Source organism: Urocitellus parryii, chromosome 11 (assembly GCF_045843805.1).
Source record: "Urocitellus parryii isolate mUroPar1 chromosome 11, mUroPar1.hap1, whole genome shotgun sequence".
NCBI classification, from domain to species: domain Eukaryota; kingdom Metazoa; phylum Chordata; class Mammalia; order Rodentia; family Sciuridae; genus Urocitellus; species Urocitellus parryii.
The window spans coordinates 92236012-92262890 of NC_135541.1; the positions used below are offsets into that span (position 1 = coordinate 92236012).

General features: G+C 39.5%; 3 pseudogenes; all 3 read left to right on the top strand.

The window, feature by feature from the left end:
* The first annotated feature begins 713 nt into the window (after nucleotides 1-713).
* Nucleotides 714-2193, top strand: LOC113178344 (protein FAM50A pseudogene; annotated as a pseudogene).
* Nucleotides 2194-17349: 15156 nt separating this feature from the next.
* On the top strand, nucleotides 17350-17630 carry LOC144249236 (pantothenate kinase 2, mitochondrial pseudogene; annotated as a pseudogene).
* A 308-nt stretch (nucleotides 17631-17938) lies between these two features.
* LOC144249329 (protein FAM50A pseudogene) lies at nucleotides 17939-19346 on the top strand (annotated as a pseudogene).
* The last annotated feature ends 7533 nt before the right edge of the window (nucleotides 19347-26879 follow it).

A 26879-nucleotide genomic window follows, 5' to 3' on the forward strand; every position in this document is an offset into this window, starting at 1 on the left:
TCTCTCTAGCTAGAGTGTTTCTTTGAACTCCAGATTACTAGTTCAAGTTGCCTACTTGACATTTTTACTTAGATGTCAGATTAGCATCTGAAACTTAAAAAAAAAATAGATTCTGATATTCACTCTGTCCTAACCCAGTTTCTCTCACAATCTTTTCCATCCCACTACATGGCAGCCCCAGTCTTCTAAGTGCTCATAACAAAACTCCTGACTACCCTCTTTTGTATCATACACATGACCCAGAAGAAAATCCTTTCACCATTTCAAAATATATCAATAATCCAAACAGTTCTTACTTCTTCCATCCTAGTACAAGCCACCCTCAAATTTTGTCTGTGCTGTAAAACTATCCTAATTGCTCTCCTTGATTTCATCCTTACCCTAACTACTCTCAATACACCAGCAAGAGTGAGGGTGTTACAACTTAAGTTATATCATGTCACACACTTGTTTAAAACTATCCAATAATATATCAGTAAAAGCCCAAGTCCTTACAATTTCCTGCAAGACCTCATGTGATCTGGCCTGTTACCTCTTGAATCACACACCTCCTGGCATCCTCTTTCTCATTCACTCTATTCCAAATTCCCTTCAGCCCCTACCTCTTCCTATATTTTTTTCTAGAAAGCTCCCCCCCCATGATTCATCAAGTCTTCCATGTCACTTCTTTCAGAACTACTCAAATGTCACCTTCAAGGTCTTCTCTATTTACGATGGGTAAACTGTAGTTTCCACCTCAACACACACACACACACACACACACACACACACACACACACGTCATGAGCTATTGGTTCCAACCTCTCCCTGTCGGCTATAAGCCACCTCTTCTCTCTACATCATGTGCAACATGTCCTTCTCTGACAGATATTCTTCCTCAAAGCTCACCAATCCTTAAAAAAATAAATAACATTTAGACTTTCTCATTTGTTCTCTTTATCTCAATATTTCTAAATCAATAAACCACAATAACAGACCTCACCTCCTCACCTCCCTTTCATTCAATAGCCCTCTGCAGTCTGATGTAGCCCTTTGTTACACTGCTGAAACTGCTTTCACTGAGAAATCTCCCAATGGACATTTTTCAGCATTGATCCCTTCTGTTAAAAAAAAAATCTAGGATTTAGCAGGGCTGCTGTCACAGTTGTTGCCGCCGCCGCCGCCACCTCTGCCACCAACAAGGCTCAGTACAAGGGTGCCCCAAGCGAGGCAGGATGCACCAAAAATCTGATGAAGAAATGGGAAGAGCAGCGGGAGCAGATGAATCAGAGGAAGCAGCAGATCGCAGAAGAGAATGTAATAAAATCCAACATTGACAAGAAACTCTCTGCACACTACAATGCTCTGAAGGCAGAGCTCAAGTCCAGCACCATCTTGTGACCCTGAATGACATTCAAGCCTAAAAGGAAGCACTGGTGAAGGAGCAGGAAAAGCAGCTGGCCAAGAGGTAGCAGTAAAAGGAGCTGCAGGTAAAGCTGGAGAAGCTGCAAGAAAGGAGCACAAGAAGGAGGCCAAGCAGAAGATCTCTAGCCTGCCCTTCACCTGGGAAAAAGAAGAGGAGGGAGGAGAAAAGGAGGAGGCCGTGGCCATGCATGAGGAGGAGCTGGAAAGGGAAGAGATCACCACAAAGAGAAGGAAATTGGGGAAGAACCCAGATGTGGACACTGGCTTCTTGCCTGACCAAGACAGGGAGGAGGAGAAAAATTGTCTCTGGGAAGAGCTGTAGCAGGAGTGAGAAGTCAAGCAGGAGAAGATTAAGAGTGAAGAGATTGAAATCACCTTCAGTTACTGGGCTGGCTCTGGACACCAGCGGACAGTCAAAATGAAAAAGGGCAATACAATGCAGCAGTTCCTCCAGAAGGCACTTGAGATCCTGCTTAAAGACTTCAGTGAACTCAGGTCAGCAGGGGTGGAACAGCTCATGTACATCAAGGAGGACTAATCATTCCCCATCATCACAGTTTCTGTGACTTCATCGTTACCAAGGTACATGGGAAGAATTGGCCACTCTTTAACTTTGATCTTCATGATGATGGGTGGCTACTCAGTGATGCCACTGTGGAGAAGTATGAGTCTCATGCAGGAAATGTGGTGCTGAGGAGCTGTTATGAGAACAACAAGCACATCTTTCCTGCCATCTGCTGGGAGCCCTATGACCCTGAAAAGAAGTGGGACAAGTATAAGATCCAGTGAGCATCCAGAAAGTTTTTTGGCCTTGGCTATCCCTGGCGAACCCCCATGTCTCCAGACCTCAAGGGTCTGACCCCCCTGTGACTGTGCTGCTGTGTCCTAGGAGAATGGTAGCCACTCATCCCCTGGAACTGTTATTGCTTTATTCTTTTACAATACATAAGTGCTCATGTTAAAAAAAAAAGATCTAAATAAATGAAGATGTAATTTGTTTTTTTTAAAGAGAGAGGTAGAGAGAGAGAGAGAGAGAGAGAAAGAGAGAATTTTTAATATTTATTTTTTAGTTATTGGCGGGCACAACATCTTTGTTTGTATGTGGTGCTGAGGATCGAACCTGGGCCGCACGCATGCCAGGCGAGTGCACTACCGCTTGAGCCACATCCCCAGCCCCAAGATGTAATGTTTATTAGAGAAAATTTAATATTATAAATTTGCCAATTCACCAGTAAATCATTCTACACATTTAATAAATTATAATCAAAATCCAAAAAGGGAGTATATGTGTGTGTATGCTTATGTGTATGTAACTAAACAGGCTGGTTCTAAAATTTATATAGAATTTATGAAAGTATATAAGATAAAAAGAGCAAAGGACCGAGAATAGGATTGATGCTATTGAAGATTAAGAAAGTAAGACAGGACCTTAATTCTAAAGTGATTATAAAGATATTGTGTTTATTAGCTTCTGTTAAAGGTGACAAAATACCACAAATATTTAACTTAGAGAAGAAACGACAGTCCCTTGCCTGAGGGTCTGGGCAGAGGAGGAGGGTATTTGGTAGTGGCTGGAGGCTTTTCTATGGGAAGTTGTCACTTTGCTCTCTCTGGGCCAGCCCTCCTCACTGGTTCTCCTTAGCTGCTGTCTGAGGAGTGTACCTGGAGGCCCAGGCTACAGCCCAGGCTGTTTCTCCCAGCCCGGGCAGCCACGCCACTTAGCAGGTGCTGAGTACCTCCCTTGCCACCTTTCTCCTCTGCCTCGCTGCCTGGCTGCCACAGTGCACAAGGGGTGTTGGAGGTAGATGGGCTCCGGACCCAGGAGGCGGCGGTGGATATGGCACTGGACAATAGCAGCCACAGATTCCAGCTACCATGGAGCCACAAGCCCTGCCCCAGGCATCCCTGTGAGCACCCCACTCACCCAGCCCTGGAAACCTCTGCAAGCAGCAGCACCACTCTTGCCTATTGCAGCCACATCACCTGCGGAATTGGAGCCACTATGATCACTGGCTCTTTTCTCCTACTTAGATTCCTTAGCACCACCATCATGGCTCAGCCAGAACCAAAGGCCCCAAGTCTCACTGGCACATACCATTATGTTGACCATGCCACTGGCCAGGTACTAACCTGTGACAAGTGTCCAGTAGGAACCTATGTCTCTGAGCATTGTACCAACACAAGCCTGCGATTTTGCAGCAGTTGTCTTCCAGGGACCTTTACCAGGCATGAAAATGGCATAGAGAGATGCTATGACTCTAGTCAGCCATGCCCAAGGCCAATAGTTGAGAAATTACCTTGTGCTGCCTTGACTGACTGAGAATGCACTTGCCCACTTGGCACATTCTAGTCTAATGGTACCTGTGCCCCCGCCCCCCATACAGTGTGTCCTGTGGGCTGGGGTGTGCACAATAAAGGGACAGAGAACGAAGATGTCCAGTGTAAGCAGTGTGCTTGGGGTACCTTCTCTGATGTGCTTCTAGTGTGATAAAATGCAAAGTGTACACAGATTGAGTCAGAACCTGGTGGTGATCAAGCCTGGGACCAAGGAAACAGACAAATGGAGTAAGGGAAATGAGACAGAAAGTGTAGACCTTGCTCTGTCAAAGACCTTGACTGAAAGTGGAGCAGAGAGTAGGAAAGGGGAAAGATTGGAGAGCCAGGGTCAAGGGCGAATCATTGTAATGAGACAGGACGAATTTTAAAATATAGGATAAAGAAAAGAAAGTTGGCTAGGGACCTTGTAACATTCCTATAATCTCAGCAACTCAGGAGACTGATGCATGAAAATCATAAGTTTGAGGCCAGCCTGGGCAACCTAGCAAGAACCTCTCTCAAAAAAAGAAAGAAAGAAAGAAATGAAAAGAACTGAGAATGTATTTCAGAGGTAGAGACACACTGGGTATAATACTCAGCACTGTTTAAAAAAAAAAAAAACACACCAAAACATTGAAAAACAAAAGAAAGTTTTACTTTTCCTCTTTTAAAGGAGATAAGAGGACATGAGGCCAAGAAGTACCAAAATTGAAAAGGAGAACAAACACTTCACTCCCTGAGACTAAAGGAAAGAAAGTAAGCACAGGCATAAATAAAGATAAACTAATACTTGACATATTTAATATTTAGGCTAATTTTCTGCTTAAATCTCAGCAAGCAGTTTTAAGCATTTTCCATATGTTTGCTCATTAACCATCAAAATAATCCTAAGAGGTAAGCACCATTATTGTCCCCATTTTACTATTGAGTAAACTATGAGAGTACCAAAAGTCTGAAGAGGTTTGTTCAGGCCACCTCCATGTAGCCAGTGAAGTAATTGGTATGTTCATCTATTGGAAGGGAGGAGCAAGGTGTACTAGGAATTTGCAGTTGAAATAAGTCAGGGTACCTCAATGTCAATATTACTGACATTTGGGTTCAGGTAATTCTTTGTTGTCCTGTGCAATATGACATGTTTAGCAATATTCCTGGCCCTTTGCACAAATATGTGAATGCACACACACACAGGATCTTAAAAAATGTCCAAAAACAATGCCAATGTCCCTGGGGAACCAAGTCATCCCTGAGGTGGAGGTACAGAAGACAGTGCTAACTCTAGACAGCCTGATGAAGAAGAGGAGAGGATCCAGCTCTTGCTGAAAAGATAAATGTTATTGTAAGATTCTCGGGCTAAATTCAGTTGGGAAGAATGATATAACCACTGGGGAGGGTGTTGCTATTGTTATTTGATTGTTTTGATTTGTATAATGAAAGGTGAATGCAGAAAAACTAGAAAGGAACCATGGCCTCCCAGAATCCAGTGTAACCAATGCATACTGACTATTATTAACACTGCCATCTGTGGTTTGATAGGCCTCAGGGAACAAACCATCAATTTCCATAAGTAAAATGTGATATAGCATTATTTATACTACATAGTTGTCTCATTTTCTCTGGCATGTACTTTGTAAATCTTAAGAAAGATACAGTTAATGTTGACTGTTACTATGCTAACATGTTTTTCCTGGACTCAGAGACCCTTGCCTTCACATCCATCATTTAATTCAAGTCTTCCAGAGAGAAATTTATTAGATTTCTTACTTCTTTTCTTTCTGAATTTAATTCTGTTTCTTATCTTGAAAATAGATTTCTACAAAATCTGGGGTCACAGTACTTTTTAAACATATTTGCACCCCCAAAACCTCTTTCACACTGCCCATTGGGCCATATAGTCTCTTAGAATAGCTTAAAGTAAAACAAAGCCTGTTTTTTTTTTTTTTTTTTACTTTATTGGGTCAACTGGTTAAATACACAGCTATAGAAATGAAGAGACTCTTAAAATACAATAGTAATTATACTGTCATTTGTTTATGACAATTCTATACCATAGTGTACAGTATTATAGTATAGATATGTCTTTAGTTTATGGTTGTGCTGTAAATCTGTGGTTGTAATTAATGCCCCCTCCCTGGATCAGCCAAAAGGTCACTGCACAGGGGAAAGCCCAAGACATGCTCCTGCTCCCTGATGAGCACTTGCCCAGGGATGGGGCCTTGGGAGCAACTCCTCTGCAGGGGGGCAGGCCCCAGTTTCCAAGCTGGGATGCCCTTGAGGAGAGCGCTTGGATGAACCATCATCAGCCACCAAGAGGGTCCCTCCACTGGCTTAGTTAGCTCATGTTTCCTTCTATGTATTTAGGTGGCTTGGGCCCCTCAGGCAACACAGTAAGTTTCCCTGGGCAATTCACAGAGCAGCTCACTAATAGAACATGAACTTACACCACGTGTTCCCAGAGCCCCATCATTTGCAGAAGCTGCTCACTGGGAAACAACATCTGAGTCCCTGAGGAGAGCTCGGCAGGATGTAGAGGCCTCGAGCGGCCTACTCCAGCCCCCTGCCATCCAGACGCCACCGCGCCCCACATTGCTGTCCTCCATCAGAGGGACGCCCACGACTTCCAGGCCTCTCAGCAGTTCCTCGATGTTCACCATCCCCAACCCGTGAAGGTCCAGGTTCCGGAAGAGCTCTTCAAAAACGCGGTAGGTTTCATCGTAATCAAGCCCGGCCACCGTGGGCAGCAGAAAGCCCCACACCCCACGCAGCATGGTGACAGAGTGCCAAAGAGCCCGAAAAGGAAGGAGAGCCCCAGCCCTGTAACTGGGTAGTGGGCACTAAAGGGCTTCTGTAGCGCTGCAACCGCCAACAGAATGGAGGGGTCAGTAGGCTGTGGCCCTGCCTATCCTGAGGCCACTCAAGTGTCAGCTGAGGACCACATTGTTCACCCTACTTGTGTTTGGCTGGAGAGTCCCACACAATTTTGATTCAGCCTCTAAACTGGCTGAGTGGTTGTGTTTATGAGGTGGCTGTTTCATTCAGTTGTGCTGGAAATCAAGATTGCTGTAGAGAAGCTTCCATTTGGTCCTCCTGGGCCAAGGGAGAAATACATATGCACATATAATACCAAACAAGTCCTAATGTTGTTTTCTCCTTGGATGTGTGTGTGTGTGTGTGTGTGTGTGTGTGTGTGTGTGTTTGTGTATTACATGTATATGAATATATATGCATGTGTATGTATCTAAAACCAAATCCTAATGTGTGTGTGTGTGTGTGTGTGTGTGGTGTGTGTGTGTGTGTGTGTGTGTGCATGTGCGTGTGCATCTAAGGGAAAAAATTAACTTTCTGATATGTAACATGAATTGACAATTGCAAATGTATACAATATATAAATATATGTTCACACATTCAGAGGAAATTTGGAGCCCATTCCTCAATTGTGTATTCTGAATTTGGAAAAAAAAGGCATCAGTATTTTTTAAAGCATCTTTGATGAACTGATGGGACAAAAATCAGTTAATGAGCATTAAGTACAAGAAATAAAAATACATTTCAGGTGAAGATCTAAATTTAAAAAGGTGAACCTTCTAGGAGAATTTTAATCTCCTAGATTTAAATTAAACCTTTAAAACCTCAGTATAGAAAAGGAGTTCCAAATTCAAACATAAAAAACAAATCATAAAATATAAATTTGGTAAAGTTTAAAACATCTGTGCATCAAAATATATCATAAATTTTTTGGGGAAACCCCCAGATAGAATGAAAATACAAACCTTAAAACCAACAAAAGATGGTGCTCAGAACACACAAGGAATCTATAAATCCATAAGAAGACAAATAACCTAATAGTCAAAGAAAAAGGACCTCACAGGACCTACAATTTATTAATGTTTCCATCTTGTCAAAGTCCTCACTTCATCATGTCCTCATTTCTCTCTTTAGTCCCACTTAGATTCCATAATCCATCATCTTAATCCGTAAATTACACATCCCTTTATTCCTTGCTCTGTAATCCATTTATCTTACTCATTTTCAAAACCCTGTTCTTGAGAAAATCCAGTTCTCTGTATTCACACCTGTAGCTGACTTTGGCTGTAGATAATCCTCCTTCAATGCAAAAAAAAAAGGAAAAAAATAGGTGCAAACTCTATTGAGAGTTTGGAGATATGACAGTAGAAAAAAGATATGACCTTGTGGAGAAAGGGTCCATTCAGTAGCTTCCATTTCTTAAATGAAAAATGAAGAACTATGGAAAAAAATGAGGATGTAATAATGTAAAGCAGAAAGTATCAGAAGGACAGTGTGTGAGGATCAGAAATTTGAGAAAATAAGAGATTCAAGATCATTACTGTGAAGAATGAGGCGGTTATGTTACAAAAGAAATAAGATATTTGGCCCTATGAGTACTAATTTAGGGCTATGAATTCATAGGATATCAATTTCCGAAATTTACTGGGCAACATGTAGCTCAGAATTGAGCACACCAGCCCTGACACATGCCTATAATCCCAGCAGCTTGGGAGGCTGAAGCAGAAGAATCACAAGTTCAAAGCTAGCCTGAGCATAGTGAGGTCCTAAAGCAAATTATGAAGACTCTGTCTATAAATAAAAAATAAAAAAGCATTGAGTACACCAATATTATAGAGTTGTAATGGACCATTACATCACACCTTCTGTCAGTATACCCATATGCCAACCTCCACTCTGATGTGGCATACAGACATCCTAATGCACTCTCACAGAGGCTCTGTGTCTCTTCGTAACACTTAGTACACATGCCTGATACATGACAGAGCAATAAGACAGAAGGAGTCAGGATCCTGTGGACAATGGAAACTTCATGTCAGACCTGATATACATAGATTTGTGTGTAACAGAAACAAAGTCAGATCTTAAATCACTAGTATTTTCACATTTTCTGCCTCCCACAGTTGATCCTAACTAACCAGCAAAAAATCTCTAATTAACTAAAAAGAATAACATAGCCACAAAAGTACTCATGTTAAACCACAGTCAAAATGTCTACAAATAAAGGGTTTGAAATGGTGAGTAATATCGATAGATATTAAAATAACTAATTCTTTATGGAATTAATATATTAGAAATTTTTTACTAATTTTATAAATATAGGGTAATGATATTTATAATAAGGAATTTCATAAAAAATGATAAATGAAGACAAGAATAATTGCACAGATTGCCTCAGCATTTTCTTTGCCTAACATTTATTGAGTACACAACCATGCTAAACAGTATATTGGCTGCCAGGGATAAGAAGATAAAACAAGGAGTCCCTGTCATTGAGGAGTTCACAGAGACATAAACAGATGATTTTATGTATTCTAATTTCCAGTATTATTTATTTATTTCTGAACATAAGTAGTTGATTAAGCAAATGGACAATTACTTTTTTCTTTTTTTTAACCTGTAGAAAAGAAATCAACTTTGGTAGAGAAAAGGGCTAACTGTAATTTCTCTCTCTGAGCAGTAGAGGGCAACAGAACATCAAAATGACAGCTTGAGTAAGCCTCTGTGGACCATGTTGTAGGCCTTTTCCTATAAAAGCAATTTATTCAACCAAGTGTTTTTTTTTTCTTTTCCCAGACTCAATAACATATTTAACTATGAATATACAAATTGCACAAATTCATTCTGAATAAAATACATTCATGACTTGAAAAAAAATAACAATTTTGTGGGGCTGGGGTTGTAGCTCAGTGGTAGAGCACTTGCCTAGCATGTGTGAGGCATCTGGTTCAACTCTCATCACCACATATAAATAAATAAAATAAAAGTTCATTGGCAACTAAAAAATATTTTTTTAAAAATAATAATTTTAATTTATTTCTGTGGCATTTATCATTTTTTTACATTTTTTCTCCATGTTATAAAATCATGAAAATTCATCATTCAAGAAAATACATTTAACCTGTTTTTTTTTTTCCCTCAAGTATCACTTCTTTCTTATTGGTGTCTTCTCAAGATTAATTAATCAAACACAATGTGGGCACCATCTGTGGGTTTTGACAGAAGAATAAAAAAAATTTCTTCAAATTACTTGTGAGTAGCATCTCTTTGCATAGTAAAATTTGACAACCTTCATTTATGTCCTCTCCTTTGACTATAATTCATATAAAAATATTCATGTGATCAAAGCTTTTTAAATTGCACTAAAGCATTTTATATTAATCCACAGTGTGTTTTCTGTGAAAAAGAAGGGGAGAATGGCTTTTCTTCATCATGTTTTGTTTAAGATTACTGTGGAAATGCTCCTCTAGGTACCAGTGAGTTAGTTAACTCTCATTTGGAAAGTTACCAGCTGGCACTTATTTGTGGAGCTCCAGTAAATGCTCAAATTATAAGTATTCACAGAAGGAGATGTTTTAAATTTGAGCTAGGGCAGTTTCCTAGGATTTCTGTAACAAATTACCAGAAACCCCATGACTTAAGACAATAGAAAATTACTCTGTCCTAGTTCAGGAGGCAGAAGATCAAAATAAAGGTGTTGGCAGAGTGTGTTCCTTCTAAAGGTTCAGAGGAGATTCTCTCCCTAGCCCCCTTTCTAATGTATGGTGGCTGCCAGCAATCCTTGATTTTCTTTTACTTTTAGCTGCATCACTTTAATCCCTGCCTTTGTCATAAGAGGTATTCACCCTATACGTGTCTCTGGGTATTCCCATGACCTTCTTACAAGGTCATCAATCATTGGATTTGAGGGCACATTCCAATCCTGTATGGCCTCATGTTAACTAATTACATTTGCAAAGACCTTATTTCTAAACAATGTCATATTCTGAGGTTCCAATAGACATGAATTTTGCAGATTCCTTTTTCAATCCACTACAAATAGTAAGGCTATTTTGTATGTCTTCAAAGAAATATTTAAAAGGAAGAAAAGTATTTTCTCTATGGAAATGAGTACCAAATATATTATATTCTATCAAAATAGATACATACCAAAATGTACTCAACTAAATTTTTTTATTTACTTTATTTTCATATTCATGTTATTTATGTTATCTTGTACAGGAGTTTTGAAGTGTATAATAAAATAACCCATTTATTTTACAATAAGTATAACATAAAATGTATGCTGATCTTTGTCAACAAATAGTGTGAACATTTTATTAACCCTGTATAATTAATAAATAAAGGAAGATACAGTAAAATTTTACTATAAGTAGAGTCCAAAAAGTTCTATTATGTAAGAATTATGGCCACATTACTGCAAGGTTAAAAAAAATTCTCAAGTAGATTTCCAGTTAATGTGTATTTTAATTTATGTTTACATTTATAAAATGTATAAGAAACAAATTATGTTAAAATTGTACCATATATTAAATATAAAAAGCCTTAAATAATCACAGAGCACTCCTCACCCTGGACACCTTTACCCTGTCCCCATTTGAGAATTGCAGCCAGGTAAAGTATGAAACCAATTACCAACCAAGTTCTACCTCAATTTATATTATCTTCTTCTTTTTTTCCTTTTTTTTTTAGTTGTAGATGGACACAACACCTTTCTTTCTTTCTTCCTTTCTTTCTTCCTTTCTTTCTTCCTTTCTTTCTTCCTTTCTTTCCTTCTTTCTTTCCTTCTTTCTTTCCTTCTTTCTTTCCTTCTTTCTTTCTTCCTTTCTTTCTTCCTTTCTTTCTTCCTTTCTTTCTTCCTTTCTTTCTTCCTTTCTTTCCTTCTTTCTTTCCTTCTTTCTTTCCTTCTTTCCTTCTTTCCTTCCTTCTTTTCTTTCTTTCTTTCTTTCTTTCTTTCTTTCTTTCTTTCTTTCTTTCTTTCTTTCTTTCTCTCTTTCTTTCTCTCTTTCTTTCTCTCTTTCTTTCTCTCTTTCTTTCTCTCTTTCTTTCTCTCTCTCTTTCTCTCTTTCTTTCTTTCTTTCTTTCTTTCTTTCTTTCTTTCTTTCTTTCTTTCTTTCTTGTGCTGAGGATCAAACCCAGTGCCTCACATGTGCCATGCAAGTTCTCTACCACTGAGCTATAACCACAGCCCTGAATTCACATGATCTTAGAGACACTTTTAGAATTTTCAGATAATAAAAATCAAGACTAAAGAACTTTAAAAAGATGATAAAGGGAAATTCCATCATGTTGCTTAATGACAGGGATGTATTTTAAAAAACAAATCTTTAGACAATTTTATAGAGTAAACACCAGAGTGCACATACACAAACCAAGGTGCCATAGCCAAACTACACACTAAGCTGTATCTTGTAGCTACCACATATAAGGTATGTCTTGTTGATCAAAGCATCTGCATTCAGCACATGACTTTACAATGAATTGTACAATACTAATTATCAAAAAGGAGGGAATGCATCTGTGTTGTGAAAAATGTAAAGTTTTTGTAGCAAAGAGTTTTTTGAAAAAAATCTTTCTGGAAGATAAAGATAGTGGATAATGTCTCTTAAAAATTCCTAAAATGATCACAATAACAGGCTTAATAAGGGTACTATGTTGTGTTGTTAAAATGAAGGTCATAAAGCTTAACCACAACTCATTCAATGAAGTTATGGCTAAGACTAGGCCAATGATTGTTCCAATTTATTTGAAGAATAGAAGTTAAATAATTGAAATAAATGTCCTCTAAACACACTTCAAATATCACCCTCCTGCTGGCCTTTTGGTAGGCAGAGGATGACAGACTCTATGAGCCATGCTCCCTGATGAAAACCCAAAATTAGTAGTCTGAGCTGCTAGTTATGAACATGCTTTAAAACAATTGAGCAGACAGAGAAGTGACCTTTTAAAGATAATATAGACAAATAAAACTCTGGTTGAATGCATGAAACATTCCTGCAAGGAAACTTCTGGGGTTTCAAGACCCAGCACAAGACTTCTTCTTCCCTACCTTTCTAAGGCCTAGTGATAAATGGGAATTAATTCAGAACACCAAGGAAAGCAGGAGGAGAATTGCCAGTGCAGGATGGAATATGCAAGAAGTGATTTTTGTGTAGGAGAGATAAATCTCCATGGCAGAAACCCACAGAAGCTTCAGGCTCAGTTTGCAGGTGCTTCTAAGTGCAGAGAACTAAGAGGCTAAAATGGAAGGATTGTTTGAAAGTGGGCCTAGCACATGATGACACCAGATATCTGCCTACATTTCCTGCCTTCCTCTGCCATTTTTAAATACATGAAATACCAACTAGCATTTCACCTCTGGGAAAAATAAGTTTTCTTCTTCTGAAAAACAGAATAAACTGAGGAGAATTAGGTATGCTGAGGATGGACATCAATGTCCTCAGTAAAGCCCTCTGCCTTCTTCTTTGGAGTTCCAAACCTCTCCCTGCAAAACTAAAAGTCATCAACCTTCTAACCCCAAGATTAAGGCAACTAGTGGGTAAATCTGTTTATTGACACTGTGGTTAGCTTGGGCTAGGGTTGTGGCTTGGTGGTAGCACATTTGTCAGGCATGTGTGAGGTACTTGGTTTGATCCTCAGTACCACATAAAAATCAACAAATTAATTAATTAAATAAAGGTATTTGTTCATCCCCAATTTAAATATATATATTAAAAAGCTGTGTTTAGCTATGTAACAAGAACTTGACTTCCTCATTCCTTAACCTGATGCTTTTCTGGGAAGGGACTACCAGACTAGGTATTTCATTTTCTGGCCTCCCTTATATCCAAATGTAGCTATTTAAGTACACAGAATGTGAGTAGAAGTGGTGTGTGTCACATTCAGGCCAGGGCTTTTAAGAAAGCAACTGCGGAGCTGGGATGTAGCACAATGGTACAGCACATGCTAAACATTTGTGAGGCCATGGGTTCTGTACCCAGTGGATGGTGGGGTGGTGGGGAGAAAGTGGGAAAGAAAGGAAGGAATAAAGAAAGAAAAAGTGCCTTTTCACATTCTCACTCACCCTGTGCCAGCTGGAAGCAGAAGCCACGAAGTTCAAAGATGGCTGTAGTATCAGGTGAAGGAGCCTGGGTCTCTGAGTCACTAGATGAGGAAAAGCCACCAATGAATCAGGAACATCTGAGCCATGCTGCAGTTGAGAAACAAGCAAATATCATAGAAAACCAATGAAGTTTTGAGGCTTATTTTGGTTACCAGGATTACCATAATTAATTATCCTTCCCATGTACATGGAGCTCCCAGCACAGGCACTTAACTTGTAGGAGGAAAGACCTATATATTCAATAGTAAGAAACTCCGAAAAGCTTATCTAGGACAGTCCCATTCTTAAATATGATGGACAAATAAAGATCCACTTTAGTGGTAAAATGCCCATAGGTTCAATGCCCAGTAACTCCCCGAAAAAAATTGAAGTGTTGAAAGACAAAGAAAATAAGCAGAATAAACAAACAAATTCAAGATTTACTAATCCAGAAAGAAGAACAGAGATTGTAGGCTTATAAAATAGGAAAAAAAAAACCTAAAATATTTGAATTTGAATTTTTAGAGAAATTTGAAAATATATTAATTACTTCCACAAAATTAGCCCTAGATAATCCTACTCCTAACCCTGCCCCCCCACACCAAAATAAAAATACAAAAGGAAAGTCTTGCAAACTAAGCATATGATTGCTAAAATTTAAAAAATCAATTGAAAGTTCATGGGACAGTGTGCCAGGTTTTGTGGCACATACCTGTAATCCCAGGGACTAAGGAGGCTCAGACAGGAGGATCACAAGTTTCAGACCAGCTCCAGCAACTTAGTAAGACCATGTCTTAAAATAAAAACATACAAAGATTGGTTATGTAATTTAGTGGTAAAGTACCTCTAGGTTCAATCCCCAGTAACCCCCAAAATAAAATTGAAGTGTTGAAAGACAAAGACTAGGACCTCTTCTAGAACATAAATCAAAAGATTAGAAAAAGAGAGCTTCAGAGAAGGTGAAACAAAGAAAATAAATCCTTAAGTTCCAACATCCAGCAAATAGAATAGAGAAGAAAAATAGCTGGGGGTATATCTCAGTTGGTAGAGTGCTTGCCTCACATGCACAAGGCCCTGGCTTCAATCCCCAGCATCACACACACACACACACACACACAATGTTGGGCCTGGGGTAGTGGCTCAGCAGTAGAGCGCTAGCCTAGCATGTCTGAGGTGCACGTGTGAGGCCCTGGATTCGATCCTCAGCACCATATAAGAATGAAATAAAGATAACGTGTCCAACTACAACTAAAAAATAATCAATACTTAAAATTTTTTTAAAAAGAATAGAGAAAAAATAAAAATAAGGAAGAATGAAATGGTAAAAATTTTAGAGACATCTCCTCCAAAGTTAAAGACATAACTATTCTTAATAAAGGTGATAAAGGAGTATCAAGGGAAAAAAAAAAGACCATGTCAGGTTACCATGAAATTTTAGAACACCAAATGATTAGAGAAATGATTTTATTTTTATTTTTATATTTTACTGTAGTAAGAACATATAACATGAGGTCTACCCTTTTTACTACATTTTAAGTTTATGGGACAGTGTGTTCACTGCAAGCATAGTGTTGTACAGCAGATCTCTAGAACTTACTTATTCTGGTTCACTGAAACTTTCTAGACATGGATCAAAAACTGCCCATTTCCCCTCCCCTAGTACCTGGCAGCCACCATTATATTTCTGCTTTTACAAATTTGACTATTTTAGGAATCTCTTGGAAGTGGAATATTGCAGAATATGTCCCTCTGTCATGAACTCATTTCAGTGAGCATAATGCCCTATATGCTCATCTCTGTAATTGCAAATGGCAGGATTTTCTTCTTTTTATGGCTGAATAGAATTTCCATTGTGTACATACCACATTTTCTTGATACATTCACATCCTGATAGATATTTAGGTTGATTTCATATCTAGGCTATTGTGCACAGTGCTCAAATAAACATAGGAAAAGTAGATTTTTTTTAAAGTCTGTAGAGAAAAGGAGGAAAAAGAGGTCAGTTACCAAGAAACAATAATAAACTGTCATCAAACTCCTTATTAGGAACACTCTGTGCTAGAAGAGAATGAAACAATGTCTTCACCATTCTGAGGAGGGAAAAACTTTGAGTATACAATTTTGTGCTGCCCTAACTGTTCTTAGTTCCACTAGGGTGCCTTCTTCCCTTAGCAATTTACTTAACACCCCTTCCAGATTTTCGTAACAAAGACAATACAACAAACCAAGACAAAACAAGACACAAACATACTGTATTAATCCTCTCTATTTCTCAAAATGTCCATCCTTCCTTTTGTCCTCTCTGCTTCTAGGGATGAGCAGATTTGCTCCTGTCCTATCTATAGGGATGGGCTGCTTTTCCTTGTCACTTACCCCCAAGTGTCCTGGAGCTCGCCATACAGGCCACCATCTGTCGAAGTCTGGCTGGGCAAAATGAAGGGGGTGGGGTGGGGTGGTGGATGGTTACAAAAATCTTGTGAAGGTTGATACAGTGGGAGCCACTTTATTATGAGACAGAGAAGAATACATACCCAAATAATTACACACAGCTTAACTTAATTAACATAAACTAGATACAGCAGTCAACTAATAAGGAATCCTCATCATCTTAATGATTATACACAGCTTAACTTAATTAACATCATTAGATACAGCAGTCAGTCATTAAGGAATCTGCATCATCTTAATGACTTGCTGGCCTTACTTCTCAAACCACTCCCCCTGGCAAAGTGCCAGGTGCCATCTTGACTTGGTTGTGTCTCTCAACATTGTGCTCTACCAAACTATAAATCAACATGAAGGCATATTAAAGACATTTTCAAATTTGCAAGTGCTCACAAATTTCATCTCCCTTCTATGTGATTGTCTGTTTCTGTTAAATATGCCTTTGGATATATTCCAGAGAAGTGAGGTACAAACCAATGATGATGTACAATATGAGGGTGTGGAACTAGGAGTGAAGTTTAATAAAAAAAAAAAAAAACAATTCCAGGTTGAGAGTTGTGCATGGAGTTTGCTAAACAATCTAAATCAGAATAGGAAGCCAGTTGGCCCCCAAATACAATGTCTTCAAGAACAAAAATGAAATGTGGTCTACATTACAGATAGAATAATTATGGAAATGTGTGATATCCATGATGTAGTAAAGAAATGTTCTCTCAGTAAAAATAAAAGAAAGACAAATAGAAATTTCAGGAAACACAAACAACAAAAATTATGGTTTGGCTTGGATATTGGTGGAACTATTGTCATGCTGGTTTATTTTGAGCCCAAAGACATCACTGCTGAAGAAGAAGAGGAAGAAGTGGAGAGTCTTCAAAGCATTTGAAAGTACTTGACCTCCAATGTGGCTTATGGGTCCAGGGGCATTAGGGATGTGCACCTGGAGCTGAAGGTCCTGACTCTGTGTGGATGCAAAGATAGGTGGTCTTCAGCTTTGCAAACTGCATGAACTAGACTGCTTAATCCAAGGAATTTTATGTATTGACTCAGTTGGTTTCAATGGACTATCACAGTGCTATTACTTTGAAATTCCTGCTGATTCTGAAAAATGTCAGAAGTTACCATTTGAGTTGAAAAACCCACATCCTCTGCTTCTGGTGAACATTGGCTCAGGGGTTAGCATTTTAGCAGTGTACTCCAAAGATAATTACAAGAGGGTCACAGGCACAAGTCTTAGAGGAGGAAATTTTTTTGGTCTCTGCTGTCTTCTTACTGGCTGTACCACTTTTGAAGAAGCTCTTGAAATGGTATCTTGTGGAGGTAGCACCAAAGTGGATAAACTAGTGCGAGATATTTATGGGGGAGATTATGAGAGGTTTGGATTGTCAGGCTGGGCTGTAGCTTCGAGAACATTAACCAGGTGGTATTTGTTGGAATTTTTTTGAGAATTAATACCATCATCATGCAGCTTTTGGCATATGCTTTGGATGATTGGTCCAAGAAACACTTGAAAGCATTTTTTTCAGAACATGAGGGTTATTTTGGAGCTGTTGGAGCACTCCTGGAACTGCTGAAGATTCCCTGATTGTTACCTTGGAGGCTATCCTGAAATTTCTACAATTGGATCTGTGGAGTTTTGTTTTTTAAAAGACTTACTCAGTTTTATGATCATGTACTACGTGAATCAAGTTGAGAAATGACATGTATTTTTCTAAGTCATCAAGATAAATCCTTAAAAAATTTCAGTCTAATCTAGCAACCAGTAAGGAAAGAAGCATTAAAAAACAAGTGGACCATGTTCAGATAGCATGAGAATTGCTGTGTTTAAGTTGTAAACTGTAGTTTCCACCTCAACACACACACACACACACACACACACACACACATCTTGAGATGTTCGTTCCAACCCCTCCCAGTTGGCTATAAGCCACCTCCTCTCTCTGCATCATGTGCAACATGTCCTTCTCTGACAGATATTCTTCCTCAAAGCTCACCTATCCTTAAAAAAATAAATAATATTTAGACTTCCTCATTTGTTCTTTTTCTTTATCTCAATATTTCTAAGTCAATAAAACACAATAACAGACCTCATCTTCTCACCTCCCTTTCATTCATTAGACCTCTGCAGTCTGATGTAGCCCTTTGTCACACTGCTGAAACTGCTTTCACTGAGAAATCTCCCAATGGACATTTTTCAGTATTGATTCCCTTCTGTTAAAAAAAAATCTAGGATTTAGCAGGGCTGCTGTCACAGTTGTTGCCACTGCTCACACCTCTGCCGCCACCAAGGCTCATTACAAGGGTGTCCCAAGCGAGGCAGCACGCCAAAAATCTGATGAAGAAATGGGAAGAGCAGCAGGAGCAGATGGAGCAAAGGAAGCAGCGGGTCACAGAAAACAACATAATGAAATCCAACATTGACGAGAAGTTCTCTGCACACTATGATGCTGTGAAGGCAGAGCTCAAGTCCAGCACCATCGGCCTTGTGACCCTGAATGACATGAAAGCCTAACAGGAAGCACTGGTGAAGGAGCAGGAAAAGCAGCTGGCCAAGAGGGAGGAGTCAAAGGAGCTACAGGTAAAGCTGGAGAAGCTGCGAGAAAAGAGCACAAGAAGGAGGCCAAGAAGAAGATCTCTAGCCTGCCTTCACCTTGGAGGAAGAAGAGGAGGGAGGTGAAAAGGAGGAGGAGATGACCATGCATGAGGAGAAGCTGGAAAGGGAAGAGATCACCACAAAGAGAAGGAAATTGGGGAAGAACCCAGATGTGTACACTGGCTTCTTGCCTGACCAAGACAGGGAGGAGGCGGAAAATCGTCTCCTGGAAGAGCTGTAGCAGGAGTGGGAAGCTAAGCAGGAGAAGATTAAGAGTGAAGAGATTGAAATCACCTTCAATTACTGGGCTGGTTGCAGACACCAGCAGACAGTCAAAATGAAAAGGGGCAATACAATGCAGCAGTTCCTCCAGAAGGCACTTGAGATCCTGTGTGAAGACTCCAGTGAGCTCAGGTAAGCAGGGGTGGAGCAGTTCATGTACATCAAGGAGGACTAATCATTCCCCATCATCACAGTTTCTGTGACTTCATTGTTACCAAGGTAAGTGGGAAGAATTGGCCACTCTTTAACTTTGATCTTCATGATGATGGGTGGATACTCAGCGATGCCACTGTGGAAAAGTATGAGTCTCATGCAGGAAATGTGGTGCTGAGGAGCTGGTATGAGAAGAAAAAGCACATCTTCCATGCCATCTGCTGGGAGCCCTATGACCCTGAAAAGAAGTGGGACAAGTATAAGATCCGGTGAACATCTAGAAAGTGGTTTGCCTCGGCTGTCCCTGGTGCACCCCCATGTCTCCAGAACTCTGATTCCCCTGCGACTGTGCTGCTGTGTGCTAGGAGGATGGTAGCCACTCATCCCCTGGAACTGTCATTGCTTTTTTCTTTTACAATAAATAAGTGCTCATGTTAAAAAAAAAAAAGATCTAAATAAATGAAGATGTAATGTTTATGAGAGAAAATTTAATATTATAAATTTGCCAATTCACCAGCAAATCAAGCTACACATTTAACAAATTATAATCAAAATCCAAAAAGGGAGTATATGTGTGTGTATGCTTATGTGTATGTAACTAAATAGGCTGGTTCTAAAATTTATATAGAATTTATGAAAATATATAAGATAATAAGAGCAAAGGACCAAGAATAGGATTGATGCTAATGAAGATTAAGAAAGTAAAACAGAACCTTAATTCTAAAGTGATTATAAAGATATTGTGTTAATTAGCTTCCGTTCAAAGTGACAAAATACCAGAAATATTTAACTTAAAGAAGAAAGGACAGTCCCTCGCCTGCGGGTCTGGGCAGCGGAGGATGGTGTTTGGTAGTGGCTGAAGGCTTTGCTATGGGAAGTTGTCCTTTTGCTCTCTCTGGGCCAGCCCTCCTCCCTGGTTCTCCTCAGCCGCTGTCTGAGGAGTGTACCTGGAGGCCCAGGCTGCAGCCAAGGCTGTTTCTTCCAGCCCAGGCAGCCACGCCACTTGGCAGGTGCTGAGTGCCTCCCTTGCCACCTTCCTCCTCTGCTTGGCTGCCTGGCTGCCACAGTGCACAAGGGGTGTTGGAGGTAGATGGGCTCCCGTCCCAGGAGGCGGCGGTGGATATGGCGCTGGGCAATAGCAGCCACGGATTCCAGCTACCATGGAGCCACAAGCCCCGCCCCGGGCATCCCTGAGAACGACCCCCCCCAGCCTTGGGTACCTCTGCAAGCAGTAGCACCACCCTCGCCTAATGCAGCTGCATCGCATTGCATCACATGTGGAATTGGAGCCACTATGATCACTGGCTCTTTTCTCCTACTTAGATTCATTAGCACCACCACCATGGCCCAGCCAGAACCCAAGGCTCCAAGTCTCACTGGCACATACCACCATGTTGACTGTGCCACTGGCCAGGTACTTACCTGTGACAAGTGTCCAGTAGGAACCTATGTCTCTGAGCATTGTACCAACACAAGCCTGTGAGTTTGCAGCAGTTGTCCTCCAGGGACCGTTACCAGGCATGAAAATGGCATTGAGAGATGCTATGACTCTAGTCAGCCATGCCCAAGGCCAATAGTTGAGAAATTACCTTGTGCTGCCTTGACTGACTGAAAATGAACTTGCCCACTTGGCACGTTCTAGTCTAATGGTACCTGTGCACCCCCCCATACAAGGTGTCCTGTGGGCTGGGGTGTGCACAAGAAAGGCACAGAGAATTAAGATGTCTGGTGTAAGCAGTGTGCTCAGAGTACCTACTATGATGTGCTTCTAGTGTGATGAAATGCAAAGCTTGCACAGATTGAGTCAGAACCTGGTGGTGATCAAGCCTGGGACCAAGGAAACAGACAAATGGAGTAAGGGAAATGAGACAGAAAGTGTAGACCTTGCTCTGTCAAAGACCTTGACTGAAAGTGGATCAGAGAGGGGAAAAGGGAAAGATGGGAGAGCCAGAGTCAAGAGAGGATCATTGTTATGAGACAGGAAGAATTTGAAAATATAGCATAAAGAAAAGAAAGTTGGCTAGGGACCATGGAACATTCCTATAATCTCAGCAACTCAGGAGACTGATGCAGGAAAATCAGAAGTTTGAGGTCAGCCTGGACAACCTAGCAAGACCCTCTCTCAAAAAAAGAAAAAAAGAAAGAAAGAAATGTAAAGAACTGGGAATGTATTTCAGAGGTAGAGAGCCCCTGGGTATAATACTCAGCACTGTTGAAAAAAACAAAAACACACCAAAGCATTGAAAAACAAAAGAAAGTTTTACCTTTCCTCTTTTAAAGGAGTTAAGAGGACATGAGGCCAAGAAGTACCAAAGTTGAAAAGGAGAAGAAACACTTCACTCCCTGAGACTAAAGAAAAGAAATCAAGCACAGGCATAAATAAAGATAAACTAATACTTGACATATTTAATATATAAGCTAATTAACTACTTAAATCTCAGCAAGCAGTTTTAAGCATTTTCCATATGTTTGCTCATTAACCATCAAAATAATCCTAAGAGGTAAGTACCATTATTGTCCCCATTTTACAACTGAGTAAACTATGAGAGTACCGAAAGTCTGAAGAGGTTTGTTCAGGCCACCTCCATGTAGCCAGTGAAGTAATTGGTATGTTCATCTATTGGAAGGGAGGAGCAAGGTGTACTAGGAATTTGCAGTTGAAATAAGTCAGGGTACCTCAATGTCAATATTACTGACATTTGGGTTCAGGTAATTCTTTGCTGTCTTGTGCACTATGACATGTTTAGCAATATTCCTGGCCCTTTGCACAAATATGTGAATGCACACACACACACACAGTCAGGATCTTAAAAATGTTCAAAAACAATGCCAATGTCCCTGGGGAACCAAGTCATCCCTGAGTGGAGGTACAGAAGACAGCACTAACTGTAGACAGCCTGATGAAGAAGAGGAGAGTATCCAGCTCTTGCTGAAAAGATAAATGTTATTGTTAGTTTCTAGAACTAAATTCAGTTGGGAAGAATGATATAACCACTGGGGAGGGTGTTGCTGTTGTTATTTGTTTGTTTTGATTTGTATAATGAAAGGTGAATGCAGAAAAACTAGAAAGAAAACGTGGCCTTCCAGAATCCAGTGTAACCAATGCATACTATTATTAACACTGCCATTTCTGTGGTTTGATAGGCCTTAGGGAACAAACCATCAAGTTCCATAAGTAAAATGTGATATAGCATTATTCATACTACATAGTTATCTCATTTTCTCTAGCATGCACTTTGTAAATCCTAAGAATAATACAGTTAATGTTGACTCTTACTATGCTAACATGTTTTTTTCTGGATTCAGAGACCCTTGCCTTCACATCCATCATTTAATTAAAGTCTTCCAGAGAGAAATTTATTAAACATTATTTCTTTTCTCTTTCTGAATTTAATTCTGTTTCTTATCTTGAAACAATATTTTTACAAAATCTGAGGTCACAGTCCTATTTTAAACATATTTGCATCCCCACAACCTCTCCCACACTGCCCATTGGGCCATGTAGTCTCTTACAGAAGCTTAAAGTAAAACAAAGTCTGGTTTTTTTGTTTGTTTTTTTTTGTTTGTTTGTTTTTTTACTTTATTGGGTCAACTGGTTAAATGCACAGCTATAGAAATGAAGAGACTCTGAAAATACAATAGTAATTATACTGTCATTTGTTTAAGACAATTCTATACTATAGGGTACAGTATTATAGTATAGATATGTCTTTAGTATATGGTTGAACTGAAAATCTGTGGTTGTAATTACTGTCCCCTCCCTGCATCAGCCAAAAGGCGACTGCACATGGGAAAGCCCAAGACATGCTCCTCCTCCCTGTTGAGCACTTGCCCAGGGATGGGGCCTTGGGAGCAACTCCTCTGCAGGGGGGCAGGCCCCAGTTTCCAAGCTGGGATGCCCTTGAGGAGAGCACCTGGATGAACCATCATCAGCCACCAGGAGGGACCCTCGACTGGCTTAGTTTGTTCTTGTTGCCTTCTATGTATTTGGGTGGTGCTGGTCCCTCAGGCAGAACAGTAAGGTTCCCTGTGCAGTTCACAGAGCAGCTCACTAATAGAACATGGACTTGCACCAAGTGTTCCCAGAGCCCCATCATTGACAGGAAGCCACTCACTGGAAAAGAACGTCTGAGGCCCTGAGGAGAGCTGGGCAGGATGGAGAGGCCTCGAGCGCCCTACCCCAGCCCCCTGCTGTCCAGACGCCACCACACCCCACCTTGCTGTTCTCCATCAGAGGGATGCGCATGGCTTCCAGGACTCTTGGAAGTTCCTCAATGTCCACCATCCCACACCCGTGACCGTCCAGCTGCAGGAAGAGCTCTTCAAAAACGTGGTAGGTTTCGTCGTAGTCAAGCCCGGCCACCGTGGGCAGCAGAAAGCCCCACACCATCGCGCAGCATGGTGGTAGAGTGCCAAAGAGCCCGAAAAGGAAGGAGAGCCCCAGCCCTGTAGCTGGGTAGTGGGCACCAGGGGGCTTCCGCAGCGCTGCAACCGCCTGCAGAAAGCAGGGGTCAGGAGGCTGTGGCCCTGCCAATCCTGAGGCCACTCAGGTCTCAGCTGAGGACCACATTGTTCCCCCTAGTTGTTTTGGCTGGAGAGTCCCACACAATTTTGATTCAGCCTCTAAACTGGCTGAGTGGTTGTGTTTATGAGGTGGTTGTTTTATTCAGTTGCGCTCAAAATCAAGGTTGCTGTAGATAAGCTTCCATGTGGTCCTCCTGGGCCAAGGGAGACATATATATATTCACATATAATACCAAATAAGTCCTAATGTTGTTTTCTGCTTGTGTGTGTGTGTGTGTGTGTGTGTGCGTGTGTATTACATATATATGAATATATATGCATGTGTATGTATCTAAACAAAATCCGTGTGTGTGTGTGTGTGTGTGCATGTGTGTGTGCATCTGATATGTAACAAGAATTCACAAATTCAAATGTATACAATATATAAATATATGTTCACACATTCAGAGTAGCTGAACAAGGAAATTTGGAGCCCTTCCTCAATTGTGTCTTCTGAATTTGGCAAAAAAAAAGCATCAGCATTTTTTTAAGGGTCTTTTAATTAATTGATGGGGCAGATATCAGTTAATGAGCATTAAGGACTAGAAATAAAAATACATTTCAGGTGAAGATCTAAATGTAAAAAGGTGAACCTTTAAATTCTAGGAGAATTTTAATCTCCTAGATTTAAATTAAACCTTTAACAATATCAGTATGGAAAAGGAGTTCTAAATTCAAACATAAAAAACAAATCATAAAATATAAATTTGGTAAAGTTTAAAACATCTGTGTATCGAAATATATCATAAATTTTTGGGGAGGAAACCCCCAGATAGAATGAAAATACAAACCTTAAAACCAACAAAAGATGGTGCTCAGAACACACAAGGAATTGTATAAATCAATAAGACGACAAATAATAGTCAAAGAAAAGGACCTCATGGGACCTACAATCTATTAATGTTGCCATATTGTCCCAGTCCTCACTTCATCATGTCCTCATTTATCTCTTTAGTCCCACTTAGATTCCAAGATCCATCATCTTAATCAGTATCTTACATATCCCTTTATTCCCTGCTCTATAATCCATTTCTCTTACTGATTTCAAAACCCTGTTCTTGAGAAAATCCAATTCTCTGTATTCACACCTGTAGCTGACTTTGGCTATAGATAATGCTCCTTCAATGCAAAAAAAGAAAACAAAATAGCTGCAAACTCTATTGAGAGTTTGGAGATATGACAGTAGAAAAAAAGATGACCTTGCAGAGAAAGGTCCCATTCAGTAGCTTCCATTTCTTAAATGAAAAATGAAGAACTATGGCAAAAATGAGGATGTAAGAATGTGAAGCAGAAAGTATCAGAAGGATAGAATGTGAGGACCAGAAATTTGAGGAAATAAGAGATTCAAAATCATTACTGTGAAGAATGAGAAGGCTATGTAACAACAACAATAACAACAACAACAAAAAAAAAACAAGATATTTGGGCCCTATGAGTACCAATTTGGGGTATGAATTTATAGGATATCAATTTCTGAAATTTATTGTGCATCATGTAGCTTAGAATTGAGCACACCAGCCCTGACACATGCCTATAATCCCAGCAGCTTGGGAGGCTGAAGCAGAAGAATCACAAGTTCAAAGCTAGCCTGAGCATAGTGAGGTCCTAAAGCAAATTATGAAGACTCTGTCTATAAATAAAAAATAAAAAAACATTGGGCACACCAATCTTATACAGTTGTAATGGACCATTACGTCACATCTTCTGTCAGAATACCCATATGCCAATCTCCACTCTGATGTGGCATACAGACATCCTAATGCACTTTCACAGAGGCTCTGTGTGTCTTCTTAACACTTAGTACACATGGCTGATACATGACAGAGCTATAAGACAGAAGGAGTCAGGATGCTGTGGACAATGGAAACTTCATGTCAGACCTGATATACATAGATTTGTGTGTAACAGAAACAAACTCAGATTTTAAGTCACTAGTATTTTCATGTTTTCTGCCTCCCACAGTTGATCCCAACTAACCAGCAAAAAATCTCCAATTAACTAAAAAGAATAACATAGCCACAAAAGTACCCATGTAAAACCACAGTCAAAATGTCTACAAATAACGAGTTTGAAATGGTGAGTAATATTGATGTTAAAATAACTTTAATTCTTTATAGAATTAATATATTAGAAAAAAATTTACTAATTTTATAAATATAGGGTAATATTTATAATAAGGAATTTCATAAAAATGATAAATGAATACATGAATAATTGCACAGATTGTCTCAGCATTTTCTTTACCTAACATTTATTGAGTACAATACCATGCTAAACAGTATTTTGGCTGCCAGGAATATGAAGATAAAACAAGGAGTCCCTACCATTGAAGAGTTTACAGAGACATAAACAGATGAATTTATGTATTCTAATTTCCAGTATTATCTATTTATTTCTGAACTTAAGTAGTTGATTAAGCAAATGAACAATTTTTTTTATTATTATTATTAATTTTTACCCGTAGAAAATAAGTCAACTTTGGTAGAGAAAAGGGCTAACTGTAATTTGTCTCTCTGAGCAGTAGAGGGCAACAGAACATCAAAATGACAGCTTGAGTAAGCCTCTGTGGACCATGTTCTAGGCCTTTTTCTATAAAAGTAATTTATTCAACCAAGTGTTTTTTTTTGTTGTTGTTGTTTTTTTTCCCCAGACTCAATGACACATTTAACTATGAATATACAAATTGTGCAAACTCATTCTGAATAAAATACACTCATGACTTGACAAAAATAACAATTTTGTGGGGCTGGGGTTGTAGCTCAGTGGTAGAGCACTTGCCTAGCAGGAATGAGGCTAAATAAATAAAATAAAAGTTCATTGGCAACTAAAAAATAATTTTTAAAAATAATACTTTTAATTTATTCCTGTGGAATTTATATATAAATTATATATATATATAATAATTCATATAAAAATATTCATGTGATCAAAGCTTTTGAAATTACACTAAAGCATTTTATATTAATCCTCAGTGTGTTTTCTATGAAAACGAAGGGGAAAAATGGCTTTTCTTTATCATAATGTTCTGTTTAAGATTACTGTGGAAATACTCCTCTAGGTACCAGTGAGTAGGCTAACTCTCATTTGGAAAGTTATCAGCTACCAGTTATTTGTGGAGCTCCAGTAAATGCTCAACTTATAAGTATTCACAGAAGGAGATGTTTTAAATTTGAGCTAGGGCAGTTTCCTAGAATTTCTGTAACAAATTTCCAGAAACCCCATGACTTAAGACAATAGAAAATT